This window comes from Notamacropus eugenii, chromosome 1 (genome assembly GCF_028372415.1).
Source record: "Notamacropus eugenii isolate mMacEug1 chromosome 1, mMacEug1.pri_v2, whole genome shotgun sequence".
NCBI classification, from domain to species: Eukaryota; Metazoa; Chordata; class Mammalia; order Diprotodontia; family Macropodidae; genus Notamacropus; species Notamacropus eugenii.
In genome coordinates, this window is record NC_092872.1 from 757,810,184 (window position 1) to 757,834,970 (window position 24,787).

Genomic DNA, 24,787 nt, shown 5'->3' on the forward strand with positions numbered 1-24,787 from the left:
AGGAAGGGGAGACAAAGAGAAGAGGAGAGAAGGGGAGGGGAGAGGAGGAGGGATTGGAGGAGAGGCCAGGGGAGAGGAAGAGTGGAGAAGAGACAGGATAGGAGGAGAGAGGAGGGGATGGGAGAGATGCTCCCTTTGAATTTTGTTTGTTTGTTTTTCCCTACTGAGGAGAATGACCTTCCTTTGGAGAAGAAAGCTACAGAAATGACTTTCAGAGAGGTGATCATCTAGATGAGTAAAGAGGGAAGAGGACATCTCACTTCTCTGCATGAATTCACATGTCCTGATGAACTCTGTGCTTGGACTCTGGAAAGATGAGCTACTGTCAGTGACAAAACTGTGGAGACCTAACTGGAGACATGCCAAGGCAAATGTCCTGATTTTAAAAAAAGCAGGCAAGGGAACAAAGTCTTCAAAGTAGAGTTCCTCAATTTAATCCCTACCAGCATCACTCCCTCATCATCCCCTTGTGGTTCCTACATTTCTGAAGAACAAAGTTGTCTTAAGGTAAATTTTTTGTAAAAAATTAGTAGCAGCCTTGATCTTGACAGAGAAAGAGCTCTGACAGATGTCTGGATAGTTGAAGTTCTGCAGGATCACTGAATGGTACCTTAGTTCTGGGCTTCTGAAGGATTACTTTAACTTTTCATCCATGCCTTCTCTCTGTCCAGGTGGTCTGTAAATCATCTGGTGACAAAGATAGGTTCAGGATTTTGTGCCATTGTTTAATAAATACTGCCCCTTTCTGGTTCTTGAATATCTTTAAAGAAAACGTCCTTTTTAATGTGCATTATCCTCTCCTCTCCCTCTCCTGTGTCTTTTGAGTTGTTTTTTAAGGTCAAATTCTAATCATGGATCTCATCCTATCCCTGTTCCCCTTAGTCCATGTTCCTTTCTCTGGCTTAGTCGCTGTGCTTTTGTCTAATTGTCTAAGCTTTGCATGTAGACATCTGAGGCTCCCAGGTTTTAACTGTGTCTCCTGTGAACATTTCAGGGGTTGTTATTCCTCTGATGTTGTACCTGGCCTCTCAGTTCATCCAGCATCCTGACTGACCACACACACTTTTCTCCCCTCCCCCTGCTTTTCCATTTCAAGCTTGTTTGCTTACATTTTTGAGGAGAAAAGAAAAAGGAGCAAGCACTTAGTAGGCACCTAGTATGTGCCAGGCACTATGCTAAGTACCTTACATTTGAGCTGGGCAGTGATGTTGTTAGATCTGTGCCCTGGGAGGATCCGTGAGCAGCTGGTGTGGTGTGCATTAGAGAGGGGAGAGGCTAGAGCCAGGGACGGCTGTTACAAGGCTGTTGCAATAGTCAAAGTGAGAGGTGATGAGGACCTGAAAGAAGCTGGGAATGTGTGGTAAGAGGTCTTGGCCTTGACTTCCTTTAAACGTTATTAAACCATCCAGAGCTCATTTCTGTTGTCCTTTGGAGTTGGCTGTACTGCACGGGTTACTGCTCTGATTCTCTGACCCTGAGATTGCCTATGCTTTTCTTTATATCCCCAAGAGACCTCCACTCAAGGTGGGGATGAGAGATGGGGGTAGTGGATGTGAGGGGTGGATAAAGTTCCCCACTGGCCTGATCATTCCAGCTGCCCCCACTGTGAGCTGGTTATATGCTTGTGAAACATGGACAGTCTACCAGCACCATGCCAGGAAACTGAATCACTTCCATTTGAATTGTCTTAGAAAGATTCTGAGGATCACCTGGCAGGATAAGGTACCAGACACTGAAGTCCTCGCTCAAGCTGAACTGGCAAGTATTCAAACTATGCTTCAGAGAGCTCAACTCTAATGGGCTGGCCACGTTGTTCGAATGCAAAATGTACGCTTGCCAAAAAGACTATTTTAAGGAGAACTCACATGGGGCAGGAGATTACATGGTGGACAGAAAAAATGATAAAAGGACAATCTCAAGATCTCTCTCAAGAACTTTGGATTTGACTGTGCGACATGGGAGATGCTGGCACAGGACCGCTCAACATGGCATGTCCACATCAGAAAGGGTACTGTGCTCTTTGAGCAAAGCAGAATTGAGACAACACAAAGTAAACAGAGGATGTGCAAATTTGGAGTATTCACCCCAAATATTCACAGGGACTATATGTGCCCAACTTGTGGTAGAGCATTTCGAGCTCATATTAGGCTGATCAGCCACAGTCAGAAACAATGAAATTTCACTTTATCATGGTGATGTCATTTTGGTCCTCTTGGAAGACGAAGGACAACGAGCAACCAACCAACCAACTGTGAAATTGAATAGAGAGAACATGTGCTCCTTTCTGTTCCATTTCTGTCCTGTAAACAATCATGATATCTCCCCTCCCCTTCACATCCTTCTCTGGTGCCAATGAGATCATGGGTGCACCAGACATAAAAGCTATATGACCCAGGAACCAGAGACCTAGAAAGGACCCAGAAGCACCTAGTCACATTCTGGGGAGGATGTCGACAAGTTGAATAGAATGCAAAGGAAGGAACTTCAGAGAAATTTAAGGACCTGGGTCCACACTCTCTGAAAATGGAGCAATGTCTTCCAGAGTCTATGGGGCTATCCTGTAGGGGAGGAAGTAAGTTTGTCCTGTTCAGCCTCAGAGTGTAGAAGGAAGAGGAATGAGTGAAGACCCAAGAGGCAGATTTGGGCTTGATGTCAGACCATCTAACATATGAACTGTCCCAAATGGGAATGGGAGCTTTGGGAGGTGTCGGCTGGAGAGCCACCCTCTGGCATGTTGATTAAGGGATTCTTACTGATCCAGGACAAGGGATTTTCACCCACTTTGACGTTACCCCTTTATCCATCAAGTGAAGTCTATGGATACATTATCACAACAAACTTTTAGACACATAAAATCAAATACATGGAATTATAAGGGAAATCAAAGATACTGAAATATAGTTATTGAAATATTTCAATTTATTTTAAATATTTTTTAAATATTTCAATTTATTTTAAACATTTTTTTCTTTTTAAATTTTGAGTTCCAAATTCTCTCCCTTTCCCCTACCTCTCCACCACCCACTGAATAGGCAAACAATATGATATCAATTATACATGTGAAGTCATGCAAAGCATATTTCCATGTTAACCATATTATTAAAAAGCAAGAAAAATAAAGAAAGTGAAAAATTCCATTTCAATCTGCACTTTGAGTTCATCAGATGTCTCTGGAGGTAGATCATGGACCCTTTAGAATTATCGTGGATCATTATATGGCTGAAAATAACTAAGTCATTCACCGTCCATCACTGTTACAAGGTTGCTGTTGCTGTTACAATGTTGCTGTTACTGTTACAGTGTTGCTGTTGCTGTGCACAATGTTCTGGTTCTGCTCACTTTGATTTGCATCAGTTCATGTAGGTCCTGCTATGTTTGTTTTGTTTTGGTCTGAAACCTCCTGTCACTTATTATAGTTCAATGGTATTCCGTAATAATCAAGCCACAGTTTGTTCAGCCATTCCCCAGTTGAGGGGCATAGCCTGAATTTCCAATTCTTTGCCATCTCAAACAGAGCTGCATTTTACAGATGAGAAACTGAGGCAGAAAAGTTAAGTGACTTGCCCAGGGTCACATAGCTAGTAAATGTTGAGACCAGATTTGAACTAAGGAAGATGCATGGCTTGAGGCCCAGAACTGTATCCATTGCACTATCGAAGAAAGGGTGAAAAAAAAGTGCTGCCCTCAAGGATCTCACAGTCTAATGGGGGAGACAATGTGCAAACAACTCTGTACAAACAAGATACAGGATACTTTGGTGACAATCTCATAAAGACTCTGTTAAGAGGGATCAGGGAACACGTCTTGCAGAAGGTAGGACTTTAGCTGAGACTTGATGGAGGCTAAGAAATCCTGGAGGTAGCAATGAGGAGGGAGAGAGTTCCCAGAATGCCTGGAGTCAGCAGATGGAATGTTGTAAGAGGCAGGAAGGAGGCTGTTGTCACAAGATCAAATAGTATGAAGAAGGGATCAAGTTGGAATATCATGGGAAAGGTAACAAGATGTCACGTTCCAAGAGATTTTAAAAGCTAAGTAGCAGATTTTCTATTTGATCCTGGAGATGATAGGAAACCATTGGTGTTTACTGAATAAGGAAGTGACATGCTCAGGTATAGGTTCTAGAAAGATCACTGGATTGAGGAGGGGCTCGACGCTCTGTGTCTACATCAGTCATGATGGAGTTCCTGGTCCTCAAACATGGAGCCCTTCCCTTCTTCAAGGTTATAGACAATATCAACAGTATTGTTAATACGTGTAATGGCCCATGGGTGAGCCCTAATTATCAAGAAGTACTTTTTCTTTCATTTAAAAATTACTTTCCATTTATTTTAAAGTATTTTGTATATTCCTGTGCAACAAGTGCTTGAAATGGCTGCACACATTGTTGCGCCTCATACCTCTTCCATGGACATCTTGATATTTACTGACTCTTTAAGGTGGTTCACTCAGTGCAATCTGCCCTCACATTGGCAAGCCAAGATCACTGGAGAATTCTCTCAAGATCTTATTGATAACCCTGGTGAAAAGGAATTTATTTCCCTATTCACAACTCTGTCCACTGAGGCCTTATCAATGCATTTTTATTTATATAAACAACCATTAATAATAATGTGTTTTGTCCTTCATTGCTGAAAAAGACCAGGCCATCAGAGAAATGATGACATGACTTGCACTTGACTTTGCTTTGAGTGAGGGAGGGCTATGCAGATCTCCAGCCTCACTCCTCCTCCAGAGCCAACTGAATCCAGAGACCTGACATTCCTCAGAATGACTGGAGATGACCCAGGATGCACTGGGAGACCATGGGCCCTTTAGGCCAAGGTCTTTGCAGGCACTCACTCATTGAATAGGCCTGTTTAAGAAGTAGCCAGGGCATGGCCCCTTTAATGAGGTCAAGAAAAGAAAGACATCAAGCTGGGTGGGAGACAGAAACAGTTACTATTGATAATCACTCTGAAGCCAGGAGGGTCCAGAGGAACCCTCAGGCAGGGCCCCAATAGAGTCCTAGTTTCAGAGTTCAGTAGGTTTAAAGTTTTGGGAGAGGACAGGACATGCCAGGAGAGAAAGAGAAGAGAGGAGAGGAGAGGAGAGAAGAGGAAAGGAAAGGAGAGAAGAGGAGAGGAGAGGAATCATAATGATACTTTTAGATATAAACATAATAATTTACAGTAAAACAAAATAACAAAATAATAATTTCACAGGTATGCATACTTTGAGATAAAGGCGTGAATAATAAATATTCACATAAATCTAGGTCACAAGGTGCTCCTAATTTCTGTGGAGGGAGAGGGGGCATACACTTACAGAAACCTGTTAAGGAAACACAGGATTGAGGGAACTCCGTGCACACAAGGTGACTCACAATATTCCACTTTGATGTCTTCTTTTTTGTTTCAGCAATTGTCCATAAAAGTCCCTCATGAAGGTAGCTTCTATACAGAATAGATGTTTTCACTGTTACATCAGTGATCATCACCATGATAAGCTAACCCATCATTGGATACAAAGTCTCAGACTAACAAGATGAACCCCTGAATGAAATCTCTGTTTCCTCTCTGTCCTTTCCCTCAGCTGGACTTACTCATGAACAACAGCTATAGTGTCCATCACTTCCATCTTCAAACTCAGCAGATGCAGTTTCGAAATCTGTCCTTTCATCTCTCTCTCATATTTTATCTTTCTGTGTTCAGCCTATGGATCATCTCTGCAAATGAATTCACTTTAGTTTGTGGTTAGTAATCAAATTCTCATCTATTTATAATCAGATAAATTATATTTGTGTCATAATAATACAACAGTTCTGATATTCCTATCCCCCATTTTACTACAACTTGTCATATTCAAAATCAGTAACTGCTTGAATTGGAACTGGGAGTTACAAAGTACCTGTGTCTGTAACAGTGTCTCTCTGAACTGTGAGCAGGCTTAACTCATCCAGGAACCTTGAGAGACAGCGAATTACATCTATCATGTCCAGGTTACCCTTCCTCCCCCAGACACTGGAGGACTCTTTGATGGCAGAAGCTCCTCACCACCCCCCCGCACCCCAAGCACATAGTAATTACTTTATGAACACTTTGCTGATGGATTTGTCTATATTTTCTCTGCAGTTTATTCATCAAAAAGCATACATTTTTTGCTCCTGGTTCCTCCCTGTTGGACCAAGCAGAACAAATCTTATCCCTCCTTCCCAGACAGCCTTTCTAATTCTTGAAGACAGGATCACATCCAACTCTGAATTTCTTCTTCCGTTAGCTGATCTTCATATGTAATGATCTCTCAATCTGTGATTCCATCGCACTTCTGGATTCCAATGGAAAGTGGTCTGACCACAGTTGAACACAGTGGGCAGGAGGGGCTGTACCCACGCACCAACCACTGCAGCAGCTCTCAAAGACCATCTCCTAATGTATATGGGGGATACAGTCTTTAATGGAGACATTTGAATGAAATGACAGGTTGCCCAATGGCAGATCAAGACAGCTCTTTAGTCACTAAATTTAAGAAAGAAGTTGATTTAAAATTATACATCCCTGCCCTTGGAAAAGGAATCACTGATCAGCAAGAGCCCAAAATGGCTTATTGGGTATATGTGGTGTTCAGGGTAGACGAGCACCTCTGGTGTGAGGACCATATCTCCAAGAAACTGTAGCATGCCCAGAGCCATGCCCCAGTAAACCTTCTCAGCAGAGGGACTAAATCACATCGAGGGTAACTGACAAACTGCTCGGTGAGTGAGGGGATGTCTACCACAATTATGTGAAGGCTTCCGCTGGTGGAATGGGTGGGTGAGAACAATTTGTTCCAATGACCATGAAGGCAGCTGAAGCAGGTGCTGTGGAGAGCTTAGAGCTTGGTCAAACATAGAGGAGACCAAGGTCATTCACTGCATCCCTGGGCATTACCACTTGTCCTGACTTCTGTTCCATTGTTGGACTTTGATGACTCTGAAAGAAAGAGTGAAGATTTCCTTCTTTGAAGAGAATTCAAGGTTCGTAGAGCAGGAGATTCTGTTTGCTTATTGTGAATTTCAATGAAACATTTGATAAAGTTTCATGTGCTTTAGATTGAGACTTGTGGACTTCACGATTGCACAAATGGTATATCTGAAGCTAATTAGATATTTAGAACATGCACCATACTGATTAATGCATTGATTTCTGTTTGGAAAGAGTTCTCTGATGGCTCAGGCACCAAAGATCTGTGGCTGACCCTCAGCAACTTAACCTTCCATTAAGAGACTTCAACAAAGAGATAGGTGGCACACTTTTCAAACTAGCAGTTGAAGTGAAAACTGGTGTGAAGGTTAATGGGGACTGACAGAATCTTCTTTTATAAGAAAATAGGAATTGACATAAAGTCTTACACTTGGAGAACAAAAAATCAGCCTCCCAACCAAACCTCCCAAATCTAGGATGGAAAATGGCTTAAAAACATTTCACCTGAAAATAGAAATCTTGGTTTTCAATGGAAGGAAGATTCAGTGTCTGGGAGGGATGAACGTCAAAGCATCAGGTGCCTGTTCCAGACTCCAGTCTCCTGGAAGGCAGCAGGCAGGTCAGGTGTACATTTGGGTAAGTCTCACTAACATGTCTCTCTACACTCAGCAGGCTCTTGGTAAAGGTCTGCTGTCATTCAACATTTTTACTGGGTGGCATTAAACCATATCTCAAATGTTGTTGTGAAAAATGGAGATTAGATTTCTACTGCCTGGTCAGAGAGGATGTAGCATCGAATAAGGTGGGAGCAGAGGGAAAGGCAAGGGAAGAAAGTCCCTAACAAAAAGAGTCCTCCCTGCCACACCCCCATCCACAGGATACTGTGGAAAGTAGTGAGCTCCCTTTCACTGGAGGGCATTAAGCATTCACTCACAAAAGACCGTGCAGTGGGTCTTTCTGTTCAGCATGGAGTGAGAAGAGATGCCCACTGAAGGACATTAATATCCTAAGAAACCATGACTCCCTATATTTGAGACCTCAACCCAAACACTTCTACCCTGAGCAAGAACAAGGTCAGGGTGCCCAGACAAAGGTTCTCAGCCTCTGAATTCAGAGAATGCCAAGTTTAAGGGGCAATGACCACATTTAACATCCTTCAGCAGCAAAAGATGGGGGTGTTGGCCCTTGTTGTTGTTCAGTTGTTTCAGTCATATCTGATTCTCTGTGACCCCAATGGTGGTTTTCTGGGCAATGATACTGTCATGGTTTGCCATTTCCTTCTCCAGTTCATTTTACAGATGAGGAAACTGAGACAAACAGGGTTAAGTAACTTGCCCAGAGTCACACAGCTAGTAAGTGTCTGAGGTCAGATTTGAACACAGGTCTTCCTGACTCCAGGACCTGAGCTCTATCCACTGTGACACCCAGTTGTCCCTTGTTAGTTTGAAAGAAATAGTGAAAATAGGAACCTCTATAGTAGGCTAGTGTGCCCACTTGTCCCAGGAGCCCAGTCCCTAGTTGTGGCTCTGTTCTCACCCACTGCCCCATTGCCTGCACTCAGCATGGGCCATGAGAGCTGTGCTTGGGGACTGACCCAAAGTCGAAGCCCTGACATGGCGTGCCTCAGAAAAGGCAGCTAGTACGTAAATGTGTGACCCCCAGCCTGAGATGGCGCAATCTTGTTTAGGAATTTTCTTTTTTATATGTTATTTGTTTGAGGACAGTGAACCTTTATCCAGGGGCCCAAGGATGAGGTCTTAGAGCATGATTTACTGCTTTGAATGGCTGCAGAGAGCCGCACTTCACCAGTTCTGGCTAATGAAGCATAAGGCCACTATGGGAACAACAGAATTTCTTATCCTTTATTGAAAGATAGTTTTTCTAAGATTCAAATCATATTCAAAGGGATTCAAATAATTCAAACCAAGTACCTCATTCTTAGAACTTCAGCCTCAGTCAAAAGAATGTAATTATATGTAGACAGATAGATCGGTGAATGCTTGGCATGTAGCAAGCACTTAATATCTTATCTATTCATCTATTTATCTGGAGGGAGAGAGAAGAGAGAGATAGACAGAGATACAGAAAGACAAAGACAGAGAGACAAAGAGACAGAGACAGAGAGAGGTTGTTATCACTTGCTGCCATTATGAAAGGCTTCATGGAGGAGTATGTGGGTTAGGTTATAAGAATCTATTTTCACACAATTCGTATACCAATCCAAATTGCCAAAAGTTTCTGGTAATTTCTTTTAATTCATGATGAGGGTGACAGGACATGGAAAATCACCCCAATGCCTTTGCTGGTCTTTGCTTAGATGAGACTTTCTGATGTGGCCCATCAATGCTTGGAGAGAGTGAACGAAGGCTCTCGGAAGGACCTGAGTTGTTTCAGTGAATCATCTGTTTCAGAATTATAATCAGTTTCAGCCCTGACTTCCCAGTTCTCCCAAACACATGGCAAACTTCCATGCAGGCAGGTTCCAGAAAGGAAGGGGGAGGTGTTGGGAGGTGAGTTCATAAGCACAGAGTGTGAAAAGGCAGATGAGGAGGAAGACGAATCTGGTTTCTTCACTTCTGGGGAGAAAAAGCAGGGCCTGAGACACTCCTAGGCCTGGGCCTCCATCACATGGCTTCAGTCAACCAGCTGGACTGCCCCTCCTGCCTTGGTTTGTGTCAAAGCCACCTTGAAACATATCCATGTGCTCCAGAATGCAGAAATGTTCAGAAAAGAGTTCTGGGTGTTTGGCAAGGTCAGCATGCAAACTTTTTTTTCATTTCCATAGAATGTGGAGGCTGAGATACAAAGGACCTTAGAACAGAAACCACATCCTGTAAGAATTCCATCATCAATGTGCCCAAAACACTTGGTAGGATTCTACCCAAACCTATTCCTCTCCCAGATGCCCCCATATCTATTGGGGGCTTCACTAACCTTTAGTGACGAAAGTTTTTCATCTTGGAGTAACCATTGCTCCTCTCCCCCTCCCACTCCCTAGTCAATCGCTTTCCACACCAACTTTGGCCAACCTAATTTCTCTCCCTGAAATTGCTTCCTGATTGGTCTTCTAGTGTCTCCCCTTGCTTATCTCTCATCTATAGAGCTGACAAAGTGATATTTCCTTAACGCAAGCATGACCATGTCAATCCCTGGCCAAAAATCTTTGGTGTCCCCCAATTGCCTTAAACTTCTCACTTTAGCATTTCCTTTTACTTTTCCAGTCTCCTTTAGCATAATGCTTCCCATACACAGGACGGCATCTCCTCCCTCTGGGTGGAAAGCACATTCTCCTCATCTTTGCCTTAAGTTCAGTCCTCAGCTTGAATACTATGGTTTTTTTGTTTATTTTGTCTTGTTTTGGTTTTAAACTTCTAACCACTGAATTGAAGAAAAGTACATACTTCTCATAGTTGAGACAATACAAAGCCTGGAGTACTGGAAATTGGGAAAATGTCATTTTTACAGATGAGACTTATTTTTATTCTAGGCTACACCAAAACCATTATCAGAAGCCCAAGGGAGCCTACAAGACCTTCAGACTATAGAATATTCTCCCTGCAAAAAATGTTTAGGAGGATATTTACTCTGAGTATTCATGGAAGTCTTATCGCTACTAAGAGAATGATATCTTATAATTAAAACCTCCTAAGAAGAAGTGTTGTACCTAGATTGCAGAAACTTTCAAATGTGGTTGCAGTAATGCACCATGACTTTGCCACTCTTTTGCCTTGAACCATGGCGCACATCTCAAGGCTGAGAAATGATCCAAGATATAGAGATAAATAAGTAGGTTTTGTCCTCCCACACCTTGGTAAAAGTCATTAAGATAAACCTGTATGTTTGCACCAAACTGGGAAATCCCCCTTTCTAAGAGTCTGCTAGTGCTCATTAAAGATCTCCCACATGTGTGCTCTAGCATGTTTCTTAATTTCATAACGTTCAGCCTGCCCATGCTCTCTTGGCTACTGCGGAAAAAAGCTGAACCTGTCCCTTAACCAATTGACTATGCTTTAGTTGTACTCCCAATATGTGGAGAAAGGAAGAAAAATTGGATAGTGATTTTAATAGTCAGAGACCTAAAGAGCCTTTAAAATAAAAGCCAAAATGGAGGAATTAGAAGGCATCTTAAAACATGAAAAACAATGCAAAGATCCTTAAAACATAGAACAGATAATGTCACAGCTGAAAAGGGCCTTAGTAGACCTTGGAGTGTCAGAGCTGGGGGTTATCTCAGGGTTCTTCTTATTTATCTCCCTTTTTATATGGCTTAAAATGTAAAGAGGGAAAGTACTAAGCCACACTGGTGAAAATTGTACCAGCATCCAGACTTACTGGTTTATAATACAGGGATTTTCAGAGCTGTATGTTTATTGAACCCCTTTGTCCCTGAGAGAAGACACCCTGATAATGCATTTTACGTTTTAAAACTTGAAGGTTGTGAGGGCTGGAAGGGATCTCAGTGGTTGTATCATCCAGCCTCTGCCTCATTGAGAATCCTTCCCATAACCCAACCCCGCAACATCTACCATTTACTGAAGAACTTCAGCTAAGACTTCCTCCACTCCCTGCCCAAATCCTCATTGGTCTTGGTTGTGCTCTCTGACATTGAAATTCCATGTTTGTGTCCAATGGTTGCCATCTCTAGGGTAGGAGAGGGGGAGAAAAAGAGAGGGATGTCATATGATAACTTCATTATATATTCAAATAGCAAGTTGGATCTAATAGATTTGCAGTTTCTTGTACAGTCATCATTTTTATCCTACTGTATTATGGAAATGCTTGCTTTATTTCATAAATTAAAAATAAAATAAATAAAAATTTTAAAAACCGTCTTGCACATTGTAACCTGTCAGTTACTTGAAGACAACTTAGCTATCCCGCAAAGTCTTCTCTTCTCCAGGCGAACCATCCCTGACATCTTCAGTCAAGACTCCTAGCCATTTGCATCACTTTGCTCAATTTCCTGGTCACCTTCTTGAGTATAAGCTACAGAACAGTTGTTTTGCTTAAGGAAGCGAATGCCACACTGTACACATGACCTGAGCAGGATGGGGGACATTCCGACGATTATCTCCTGATCCTGGGATGATATGACTCTCAATGCCACTTACAATTGTCTTAGTTTTGTGACTATCATGGCATGCCATTGAATCTTCATTCCATCCAAACCTCCAGATATTTTTCATAAGAATGTTTTTCTAGCCAAAGAATCCCAATCCTTTATGAAGCAATTTTATAACCAAGTATGAAGCTTCACCTTCTTTCCTATTAAATTTCATCTGACTCAGTATAGACCATTAGATCATTGTAGCCTATTGAATTCCACAGGAATCCTTGCTTTTGTCTTCCATCATGTTAGCTAATCCATAGGACTGGGCATCATCTCCACATTTTATGAAGATAACATGTATGCCCATATTGGTTGGTTGTCATCCTTTGTTCTCGAAGAGGATCAAATGACATCACCCTGATAAAGTCAAGCTTCAATGTGTCTGATTGTGGCTGATCAGACCAATATGACCTCAGATACCACAGACTGAGCACAGATAGTTAGAGTGAACCTTTGGGTTGGATACTCCAAATTTGCACACCCTATGCTTCCCTTGTGCTGACTCAATTTTGCTTTGATCATAGAGCTCAGCACCTTTTCTGACATGGGGATGCCATGCTGAGCTGTCCTGTGCCAGTGTCTCCCATGTTGCACAGTCAAATCCAAAGTTCTTGAGAGAGACCTTGAGAGTGTCCTTGTATCGTTTCTTCTGACCACCATGTGATCGCTTGCCCCATGCAAGTTCTCATAAAAGTTTTTTTGGCTAGCGTACTTTTTGCGTTAGAACAATGTGGCTAGCCCATCAGAGTTGTGCTCTCTGAAGCATAGTTTGAATGCTTGGCAGTTTAGTTCAAGCAAGTTCCTCAGTGTCTAGTATCTTATCCTATAAAGTGATCTTCAGAATCTTCCTAAGACAATTCAAATGGAAATGATTCAGTTCCTGGCATGGTACTGGTAGACTGTCCATGTTTCACAGGCGTACAACAATGAGGTCACCACAGCGGCTATGTAGAGTTTCAGTTGGGTAGTCAGTCTAATACCTCTTCTCTCCCAAACTTTTCTTTGGAGCCTCCCAAAATCTGAGTTAACTCTGGCAATGCTTGTATCAGCCTCATTGTCAATGTACATCCCTGGAAAGTACACTACTAGGGTAAGTGGTACACAGCATCCAAAACTTCTCCATTTGTTGTAATCAATGATTCCACATATGGATGGTGTGGTAGTGGCTGATGGAGCACCTGTGTTTTCTTGGTGTTCATTATTAGGCCAAAATTAGCACAGGCAGCAGAGAATTGATCCATACATTTTTTGCATCTCAGCTTCAGAGGCTGCACTGAGTGCAATCATCTGCAAACAGAAAATCATGCACCAACACTCACTTCACTTTGGTATTGGCTTGTAGCCTTTTCAAATTAAAGAACTTACCATTAGTACACTATGACCTTGGTGCCATGTTCATCCTTATTGAAAGTATTTGACAACATGGCTGAAAACCTCATGCTAAAAAGCATGCGAGTAAGCATATCTGAGTATATCTAAGTCATTGTCTGTCAAAGCAGAAATGCCAGTATTTGGCAACTTGTTATGAGGAGGAATGAGAGTCCTGAGCTGAGAATGACTCCAAAGTTTCAGATACAACTGGAAAGCTCAGAAGGCCATTCCATTTGAAATCAAAGGCAAGGAGCTCTTTTTGGACATGAGGAGTGTGAGAGGCCTGGAGTGCATTCAGTTCAAGCTCTCCAGCCTGGAATTAGTGATGTAGAACTAGACCAGAAAGAGGTAAAGGCTGGACATACAGATCTGAGAATCATCCACATAAGCACTGAAACTGATGAGGACCCAGGGAGATAAAAGAAGGCCCAGAGCAGAATCTAAAAGGACACCCACAGTAAGGGAGCATGAAGGAGTGGTCAGAGAGTTGGGAAAAGAGCCAAGAGATTTCTATCAGGAAAACCTAGAGGGGAGATCCTATGTAGGAGAAGGGAGTGATTGATGGTGTCAAATCCACAAAGAATTCATCAGAAAAACAACTAAGAAGAGGCTGTCAGGTTTGATGATGAAGATATCACTGGTACCTTTGGAGGGAGAAGTTTCAGTCAAGTGGTGCAGCCAGAAGCCAGACTGAAAAGGCTTTGGGTAAACTGGGAAAAATTGTCTGACAGATGATTGAACCTTTACCCAAGAGGAAAGCAGAGACTTTTCTTGTGCTTCTAAAAGTAGTTTCACCCCTTTTTCTGGGACAGCAACAAGCTTGCAGGAAGGGAGACAGAGCCAATGACTTGCGGACAGCTCCATCCACCCAACAAGTTAATGAATGTCGTCTGACCACCTCACACTCCTGATCTCTGCGGGAAGAAGTGCCATCATGTTCTGGAGGGCAGGATGCTGATGCCAGCCCCACCTCTCCAAGCATGCCAGTGACACCCAAAGATATCATCTGGCATTTCTGCCCTCCATGAGGCCAATAGGTGCTTCAAAGGAGCAAGAAAAATGCACACAAGGAATAAACTAAAAGCCTGGAAAAGGCATCAGGATCTTTGGATGACTTCTCATTTGGGGAGTGATCCTGGTGCGGTGAGATGGAATAAATTGGAATCCAACAGGAATCCAGAGTAAGGCTTGCACTTGAGTACAAAAAATGAACCTCACAAGTATAGAATGGGGAGCACAAAGCATTTGTTCTGAAAAAAAATGAAGTTTTGTTTTAGGTTTTGTTTTTTTTAGTGGACGAGTTGCTTCATGTAAGTTAGTGGCATGATGGGGAAGCCAAAGATGACAATGCAGTTGTGAACTGAATTAGGAGGGCCAAGTTTCCAAGACTCCTCTCTCCTCAGCCTCAATTCCTAAGCACCCACTGCCATGTAGACATTTCAAGTTGGACATCGTGTTGGCCTCACCAGCCCAGAAGGTATATCCAAAACCTTCGTTGTCTTTCTCCTCAGACCCTCTTCTTTTCCCAGCTTCCCTGTTTGTGTCCAAGCACTGCCATGCTTCCAGTCACCCAGTTCAAGTTCTGGGATAGTCCTAGACTCCTCTTTCTGTCTCATCCCACATTGATATCCCATTACCAAGTCTTTGGATTCAACTTGCACTGTATCTCTCAAAGTCACTTCCTTCTTTAATTTATTCAATCATTTAGTGCTTGATTAATTTGTTTGCTCATTTGCTTATTTGCATACTCATTCATTCATCTGCGTGTTTGTTTATTATTTTGGACTGGATCCACCTCCCTCATTCCCAGGCTCACCTCCAGCTGGATGACTGCAATAAGCTCTGCCTCTCTCCAGTCTCTCTCCATTCCACTCAAGTTTCTCTGTAGCTGACATTGTTAAGGCACAGCCTGACCATATCACTCCCTCCTCAAGAAATGTGTTTCTTTGTCCCCATTAGGATAAAAAGCAAGTTCTTCTGTTTGACATTTGAAGGCATTCATAGTCTGACTCCAGCCTGTCATTCCAGGTTTCCTGAACGTTATTCTCTTTCATTAACTCTACATTCTAGACAAGCTGGCCTCCTGTACTCCAAATACAGAAAGCCATCTCCCACCTCAGTGACTTTAGACAGGCTGTGCCACATGCCAGGAATGCCCTCTCTGTCAGCCTCCTTCAAGCTTCAGATCATGTGTCCCCCCAACTAGGAGCCTTTCTTCATCCTCTGTCCCCTAGTTGTTACTTATCTGTGCATACATTGTACTCCTCTAGTAGAAGGTGAGCTACTTGAGGGCAGGGATAGCTCCATTACTGTTGTTACCATCCAGCCCTTTAGCAACATGTTGGCACATACAATAGTTGTTTCTTAATAAATATCCGTGAAAATGAATGAGATTGACTTTGAGCTTTAGTTTTATTTCACTTACCAGCTCAAAGACCTTGCACAAGTCTTTTCCCCTCATTAGCCTCAATTTCCTCATATGGCAAGTAGTCCCTAGAAGTCCCTAGCAGTCCTACATTTCTAATTCCACAATCTCTCATCCCAGTTTGGTGCAGAACTTTTTCTTGGAGGAATCAGTCTCTGGGGATTGGTCTCTCTGGTCTGTCAAGACCATCCAAGGTTGAGATTGTGCATTGGGATTACAGAAGAAGAAATATAGAAGAAACTTTTTAAACTTTAAAATCCTCTTCACTTCCTTATAAGCTCTTTCTAGTCATTAAAAGCCACATGAAGTATGGAAATCCTCTGATGTATGATCTGCTACAGACCCAGGGATATGCATGTTTCTTCACGCACAAAAAGGTTCCAGTTTCGCTTAAGAAGTCCATGGTTATATCTCAAAGGAAATGTTGCCCACAACAGTGATGCACCCTGGCTAGTAAGTTACCCTTTGAAATGCACCAAGCTTCTGGCCCTGGAAATCTGGGTGGAGCCCCCATTGGACAGGCTACCACATGTTCTCTCTGTCACTGTCAATGATTTGGAGTAGGAGCCTTGTCTCATTGGAATAATGCCGGTCTCCAGAGGGCCTGTTCATTTACATTTTCTTCCCAGTGGCTCTGGGGGGTAGCTAGAACCAGTTATGCCCATTTGACAGATGAGAAAGTTGAGTCTTAGACAAAAAAAGTTGCTCAAGTTTATACTGCCAATACCTGACAGAAATTCCTGATTTCAGCATTAGGGGATACAAAATAATTGTATAAATACTAAAAACATGTGTGCAGTCGCTGTGTTACACACTGTTCATACAAAAGTAAACCCTGTCCTCAAAGGGTTTATGTTTTGCTGAGATGTTTCTGATGCCTCCAAGAGTGGGCCCCCAGGACTTGGAGGCTCTGGTCTGCAAGCCAGCCTTCCCTCTTCCCTCTCAGCTCATGGAAAGACAGGCAGAGAGCTGAATCCAAGGCCAGCCGTGTGGCTTACAGTATGCCAGGTATGTGGGGCCCTGGCAGAGAACCCACTCTGCTCCGGGGTCTGCTACTGTCTATTCTGAAAGAGCCCACTGTTCAGGCTGCCTGGAAACAGGAAGTGAAACTTCTGTCCCAAAGACCTGTCATTGTCTCTGAACCACACAGGGTTCAGCCACCCTTGAGGGAATCACTGTTTCCCTCAAGAGAAAGTCATCAAGCCAGTTTCACTCCATGGTTACCTGAGAGACCTGAGATTGCCAGGTGAATGAGGATGACTGACCAAGAGCCAGAGAACCCAAAAGCACTGAGGCCACCAAAGTCATTGGAGCTGACCTCGGACCCAGCAGGAATCGGATGAGACACAGACAAAACAGACAGAGAGACAGATATAGAGAGAGACACACAGAGAGAAAGAGACAGAAAGAGACAGAGAAACAGAGAGAAGGGGGAGAGAGATAGAGAAAGAGAGAGAGACAAAAGCAGAGTGAAGGGGAGAAAGATAGAGAGAGGGGAGAGACAGAGAGAAAGGGGGGGAAGAGAGAGACAGAGACGGATGGAGTGTGTCAGAAAGAGACAGAAACAGAGACAGTGAGGCAGATGCAAACAGACAGACAGAGACATAGAGTCAGAAAGAGACAGAGACAGAACCAAACGAAAAAGAGGAACAGAAACAGACTGAGAGGTAGAGAGGCAAAGACAGAGAGACAGGTAAGAAATAGATCTTGTGACCTAGGGGCACATTGCTAGCTAGCCAGCCAGGCAGTCAAATTTCTTAAACGCTTGCTATGTGCCAGGCACTGGGCCATATAGCAAGATCACCTGAGCATACCAAGGAATCAGCAAGGGACTAGGCTCCCGCCTATGGAAGGTAAGCCCTCAGAGCCTTCCCCTCCCAGGGATGTCAGCCTCCCAAGCGCCCTCTGACAGACACTCCGGCAGGGAATGGTCCCTGAGCTCCCCTCCCTGATATCTCACAGGATCAGCAGGCCTGAAGCTCCAGGTTTGATGTTCCTCCTTCTCATCTATCTACCCCACCCCCACCCTCAGGTCCTGGGGGAGGCCCTAAGCCACATGCCTCTGACTTCAGAACTGTCCTGACCCTGAGAGTGCTTTGTGTTTTGACACGTTTCTCACAGTCTCCAAGAATGTCTTGGTGATGCCTGACCTCTGGTTTAAATGCCTCTGATGACAGCCTTTTCTGCACACTGGATTTTGGGAAGCCCAATGGATCTTTGCCTGCTTCAGTGGACCAAAGTGGAAGCTCTTGGAACTAGAGGCTGAGTTCTATGTCTCAGTGAAGAAGAAAAGGGCACATGCCCTGCCCTACTCCTACTTGCTAATGACCACCTCCCTGGACTTACCAGATGACTACAAAATATTTTCAGGCCGTGGGCTCATCATCAGCAAATGAACAATACATCTCCCAGCTTTAGACCTGCTCCCCAAGCCCAGGTGTCCCTGCAGGTAGAGGGTGGGCCAGCAACGACCCAGACATGGAAGACATTCCAGGGGACGCCAAGGTAAAATGGGTTTTACCATTATCTGGGTGAATAATCCCAAACTCAGGGTTGGGAGATCTGCTTGGGTCTGGAGATGACCAGACCCTCAGTGACCCTCTTGAAGTCCTGGGACTCGGGGAGAGAGGGGAAGGTCACCTTGGGAGGACAGAGCAGTACCAGCATTTCCTACAAGTTTGACTCTGAAGGCACTGTCCTTCCCACTGTATCACACCATCCTCAAGGTTTAGGTCCTGGAATGGACAAAGATCTCCTCACACTTACTCCAGATGCTCTAAGAAGGACTTAGCCTGGAATCTTCAGACCTCCCTTCTCAGACTGCAGAGGCAGAGACTGAGGGCATTTGAGAGTCAAATCCACCGGCTCAAGAAGGAGAGGAAATAGAATTTAGATGACCACTTGGCAGGAACATTTCAGAAGAGATTGATGTTCAGATATAGGTTGGACCAGGAGAACTTTGGGTCCTTTCCAATTCTGAGATCCTGAGACTCTTCCCTTGGGGCCTCCATCTCCCACCTCTGTGCTTTTGCTCAGGCTGTGCCTCCCTCTATGGTTATAATGCCTTCCCTCCTCACCTCCATCTCATGGAAGCTTGACCTCCTTTCAAGACTCAACTTAACCTTTGACACAGGTCTTTCCTCACCCTCTCCTCCATTTATTAGTGACTTTCCAGCTAAATTACTATTCATTTACTTGGGATATTTCTTTCTCTTTATACATATAGAGAATAAGCTCCTTGAGGGCAAGGACTATACAGCCATGGACAGCCTGTGTGGGTCCCCAGGGGGGTTCCCCCTTGCTAACTGGCCAAACCCAGTCAAGACCAGCCAACCTGCTGACTTCCATGAGGTCAACAACGATGCAATTGGAGAGACCACTCAGTCAAAGCTGGGAGGAATGCCTGGAGAAATCCCTAAGCCTGTGTGGAAGCAATAACCTCTATTATATCTGACACGCTTCTCCCATAATGGTGCCATGGTCAAAAAGAATGTTCTGTAAAGGAACAGGACAATTTTTAAAAATAAAGTAATTTCATTTTAGAAATAATAGGCCACCTCCTAATAAATCCAGTCTCTGGAGGGGAGGGGCCAGATGGTCACTGGGGACGTGGGCAGATGGCTTGGAATCTCATACTTTGAACATTTTTGGGTGGTGATGTTCAGTGTTTTTTTAGCTTAATACACTTAGACAGGAACATAGGTCCAAGCGATGGTTCTCCAGGGGCCCTTGTCATCCTCATGTCTACACCAGTGACTCTGCCATGGACTTAGGCTGGGATCAGAACACGGTTCTGGAGGCCAAGGACTCATCAGAGTTGGTTCTCCATAAAGTGTGTGAGACTTAAATGCCATTCAACCAGCACTGTCTCACCCCCTCTACCCTCCAGGAACATCTCCCAATGTTACTAACGCCTTCCCAGGAAATTCCATGAGAATGAAGGCTGGAGGAAATGAAATGTGAGCACTTGGCAGCAATTAGAGATGCAGGAGGACCAGCTTAGGTATCTTTCAGTCCTGAGCCAAAGGATCTGCCTCACTGCTATTCCATAGACCCTCAAATCCCTGGCTAAGAGAAGCAGCTGGGAACCCCAAGTGCATTTTTGCTGAGTGAAAAAATTGCCATGCTCCTCCCAGCTGTAATACACTCTAGCTGTGTGACCTTTGACTTCCCCAGTGACCATGCAGCCCTTCCTCCTCCAGAGATCAGACTTACTAGGAAGTAGCCCATTATTTTTTAAAAATGAAATTACTTTGTTATTTTGTTTAATTGTCCTATTACTCTATGCAACATTCCTTTTCACTATGGCACTGTCATGAGATAAACAGGTCAGATATAATAAGAGCTATTCCTTTTAACAGATCCCTCCAAGATCTTGTGTGGCTCCAAACTATGAAGTCCTTAAGGGCAAGGCCTGGGTCTCAGCCCACTCCTGCACTCTCCCCTTACTCCCATGCCCAGGGTAGAGTGAAGGACTGTGGAACCATGGCCCCAGGAAAAAAGTCATTTCTCCTTTCTGAGGATGTTTCCTTGTCTGCATTTAGGTGACTTGGGTATACTTTTCTAAATATGTTATCCACTTTAATTCACGTTAAAATTGCCTCCCTATTACATCCAGACTCAGTGTAAGAGCCTTGGTCAGGCATCGATGTGGGTTTTCGACGTTACTCTGGCCACCATCCACTTTGCATCCACTTTGGCCACCTGCCCTAGCCGTGCCTTCCACGTGACGTTCTCTGACCCCTCTCTATGGCTGTCCACCAGGCCTGAAATGCCCTCCCTCCATCTCTGTACCTTTGAGACACCTTGGCTCCCTTCAAACTTGATTTCAATCTCACCAGCACCAACAACAGACCTTTCCCATTCCTCTGTATTACTGATAGTAATGACAAATGCCTTCCCCTCTAACATTACCTCCCATCAACTCTGTATGTATCTTGCTTATGCGTGGTTATCAGTGTGTTGTCTCCCCATCAGAGGCAGCTTGGGGGTGTCACAGTGCACACAGTACTGCACAGAGAGTCAGGAGAACTGGGATCAAATCCAGACTCAGGCATTCTCTAGCTGTAGAACCCCAGACCTCTGTCTGCCTCAGTGACCTCAGCTGTAAAATGAAGATAATAATAGTGCCTCCCTCCCAGTGTTGTTGTGAGGACCAGGATATTTGTGCAGTGCTCAGCACAGTGCTGAGCACTTAGTAGGCGCTTACTATATGCTATTTCTTTCACTTCATTTGATTGGGAGCTTCTCGAGGTCAGGGATTGCTTTTGCATTTTCCTCATATAGCTGGCATTGCGCAGAGTCTGGCCCATCTGCAGCAGGAGCCCTTAGGGCTGCAGGAAGTGAGTCTTCTGCCTGAGGATGAGGCCCAGGGGAACACAGAGATTCTCCCAGAATCCTGGGGCTGGGAGGGACGGGAGCTGCAATCTAACGCAACCCACATTTGAACAAGAAATCCTGCTGAACAACATGCCTGGTGAGGGGTGGTTCAGGCTCTGCTTGAGCATCTCCAGTGAGGGGGCATCTCACTAACTCCCAAAGTGTCCCATTCCACCTGGAATTGTAAGGAAGTTGTGCTGCTTGTGGGGATGATTCTCCGATTTCAAACCTAAATATATTCCCTTCTGCAGATTCTGCCCCCGATCCTAAGTCTGGGCTCAACCCCGTCAATAGTCCTGTGGCATCAGAGATGAGTCTCCCCTTGGTGCATGGACCCAGTTCCCTCCATGTGCATCTCCCGCCTAGGAGTCCTGAGCACATCCTTTCCCCACACGTGCAGCCCTCCATGCCCATGCCCTGGCCACATCATTCTCCAGGCCAGTGGCTAGCCAGATGTGTTTCCTATCTACACCTACTCTTCCCACTGATGGCGTCCCCTCCATTCGCATGTTCCCTAGATTTGGAGTCATGGACGAGGTAGGAGAGATGTTTTATTGTTACGTTACATCCTTTGAATTCAAAATGCCCTCTTGTTATTCTGGACAGCAAATGTTTTTGACCTGATGAGGACTCACCAACTACCTTAAACCTGGGACAACCTTACACTGAAGGCTCCCCCAGAGAGTGGGATGCTCCCAGGTATTACATGCACCAGTGGGCATATTGTTTAACCCCAGTAGAAAATAAGTTCTGCGAGATCAGGGACTCATATTTTATCTTTGGATCTGCAGTGTCTAACACATAGTAGGCACTTCATAAACGCTTGGAGGAAATGTCTACATGAACCAGTTACTTGAGAAGCTGCCCCCAGGTGACTAGCTCAGAGGTTCAGCTCAGGGACCCCTTCTCAAGTGCTTGGGGCCAAGTGTTTTTGACAGGGAAGATTCATTTTCTTTTTTCATCTCTCATGAGCAGAAACCCCACTTCCAAATATGCCAAGGTCATCCTGCTGGCCAGCCCTATGGATTCAAGATCCTGTCCACTTTTTTCCCCACATTCTCAGTGACGCAAATTGGAGGCTTAGGGAAGATGGAACAGACAATTATCCCCAATCCCCATCTCCCTGGAAAAGGCAAGCTGCCCAGGAAGCAGAGAGGGAGGATTTCTGCAGGTGGGAAGCTGAACCCTCAGACCAATCACTTTTGACACAAATCTAGGCTTTGGCAAACATTCCTTGGTCCCAATCATCCAGCCCAGGATCCACTGAGCTGGAGAGAAATGAGGCTGGGCCCAAGCTGGCAAAGCCGCCAATGAAAATAACATTTCAAAATGGGAGACAGTTGACACAAACTAGTGTGAAAATATTCTCCCTTCCAACCCGAACTGCCGAGAGAGTTCTCCTGTTCATTGCTGCTGAGGAAGAGTGATGACACGGTGGTTCTGCCATTGACGTTCGAGGAAAGAGACGCAGCCAGAGTTCTGTGGCTCCTGCCTATTCTATCCAGGTTTGACCTCAAAGCTGCCTTTCTCACCAGGTGACAGGTTGAGACCCACCATGGGCAGTGGAGGAGTCACCCTTTTAGAGACAGGCTGTGGGGGGCCCTTGGCCAATTCCCTATCTGAGGGGCCTGCCCATCACCAGCCTCTTCTCCACTTAGCACAGTGACTGGCACATAGTGGGAACCTAAATGTTGATTTATTGCTCTGAAATCTCAATTATGCTCTTATGCCACCTCTTGACATGGGGCATCCACGTCCCCATCCTTGGCAAAGTGAGGGACCAGCTCTGCACTGAGGATACTGAGGAAGTCTACTGGGCATCATAGAATGGTTTCAGGTCATTAGGAATGCCATCTAAAAGAATGGCTTTGAGAGTATGGGCTCTCAGCACTGCAGTGTTATGCTCTTCTGGACTGAATCTCTCCCTCACACCTGGACCAGCCACATGAGGCCAACAGATAGTTTCAGTTATTCTCAGCAGATTACCCACTTGTTTGATTAAAAAACATTATGAATATATATTATACATACATACACACATGTGCACAGAAATGCATATATACTCACATATGTATGTATATACAAGGCAGCTAAATGGTGCCATTGTACATAAAGTACCAGGCCTTGAGTCAGGAAGACCTGTGTTCAAACCCAGCCTCAGACACTCAGTAGTTGTGTGACCCTGGGCAAGTCACCTAACCCTGCTTGCTTCAGCTTCCTCTTGTAAAAGAGGAGCTGGAGAAGGAAACGACCAAACACTTCAAGATCTCTGCCAGGAAAACCACACATGGAGTCATGAAGATTCAGATACAACTGAAACAATTGAACTGAATGCATGTCTACACATGTACATGTGTGCATCACAAATGTGCTATATCACACGTGTGTACATGTACTGTGACATGTCAACACAGGTAATAAACCATGCATGTTTGTGTGTGTATGCATGTATGTGTGTTTAAATATGTTTATACATTTATCAATTGTCTTCCTTCCCTCATTAGAATGTAAGTTCACTAAGGACCTGAGGACCAGGTCAATTTCAGTATTATCCTTGTCCTTCCAGAGTTAAATGCAGAGCCCACCATCCAGCAGAGATTTACCTGACGCTTAGTGATGACTGGATTGGCACAGTGTGCCTGGGGAGGGGTAGTGTAGAATAATGGACAGAAAGCAGACCTCAGAGCCAGGAGGTCCTAGGTTCAAGTCCCGCTTGTAACAGAGGCTTGTTCTTGCTCTATGACCCTGAGCTTTAACCCTTCACCCTCAGGCACTGAGGGCTCTCGGCCCCCCTGTGCTGGCAGAGTTTCCTGCCCTGTAACTCTCAATGTTCATGAAGTTACAATTTTGTTCAGAACCACAAGAGATAAACAGACAAATACACCCACCCAAGCAGCTCAAGGTGCTTGACCTACAAAGACAAAACCAGCTAAATCAATAACAAGGAGCTCCCCTTTGCTAGGGCTTGAGGGCGAGGCAGGGGGCTGCAGGTGAGTACCACAGAGTTCATGGACAGAGAAGTGACAGTCACTGCCTGAAGCTTGTCGTGGCTCCCACTCTCCAACTGCTTCTCACACACCAGAAATGTGGGCTCTGCCTCTGCCTCAACTCTGTTCACCCCAGAGGCCAGCCTTCAGGTCACTACTGCACCTCACCTCAGGGCCCACTCCTTCCTTCCCTTTTCCAGAATCCATTTATTGGTGGCTTCCCCTCTTTATGCTGCTTACCTTTCTTTGAAAGCACAGCAGGTGACATTGAATATGAGCTTAATAAGTGTCCCTTAGGTAGATGGGAGAGACAGACAGACAGACAGAGAGGGAGGGAGGGAGAGAGAGAGAAAAAGAGAGAGAGAGAGAGTTAGACAGACAGACAGATAGAGACAGACAGACAGACAGAGGAGACAGGGAGAGGGAGAGAGTGGATGGAGAGAGAGACAGAGAGAGAGAAATGAAGGGAAGAAGGAAGGAAATAGAAATAGACATAGAAATAGACACAGAAAGAGAGAAGCAAAAATGTCAGCAAAATAATGTGGAAAGGAGGAGCAGAGAAGACCCCTATCCTGGG

General features: G+C 44.5%; 1 long non-coding RNA gene across 4 annotated transcripts in view; it reads right to left on the reverse strand.

Moving 5' to 3' along the window:
* Nucleotides 1-3,097: 3,097 nt before the first annotated feature.
* LOC140528083 (uncharacterized) overlaps nucleotides 3,098-24,787 on the reverse strand; it is a 71,206-nt gene continuing 49,516 nt past the window's right edge. For 3 of the 4 annotated variants that reach the window (XR_011975090.1, XR_011975078.1, XR_011975097.1), the window contains one exon: nucleotides 11,289-11,579. This is a non-coding gene — a long non-coding RNA (uncharacterized lncRNA). Of the gene's footprint in view, nucleotides 9,750-11,288; nucleotides 11,580-24,787 lie in introns of those variants that run through there. The other variant, XR_011975084.1, reaches the window with a different exon arrangement.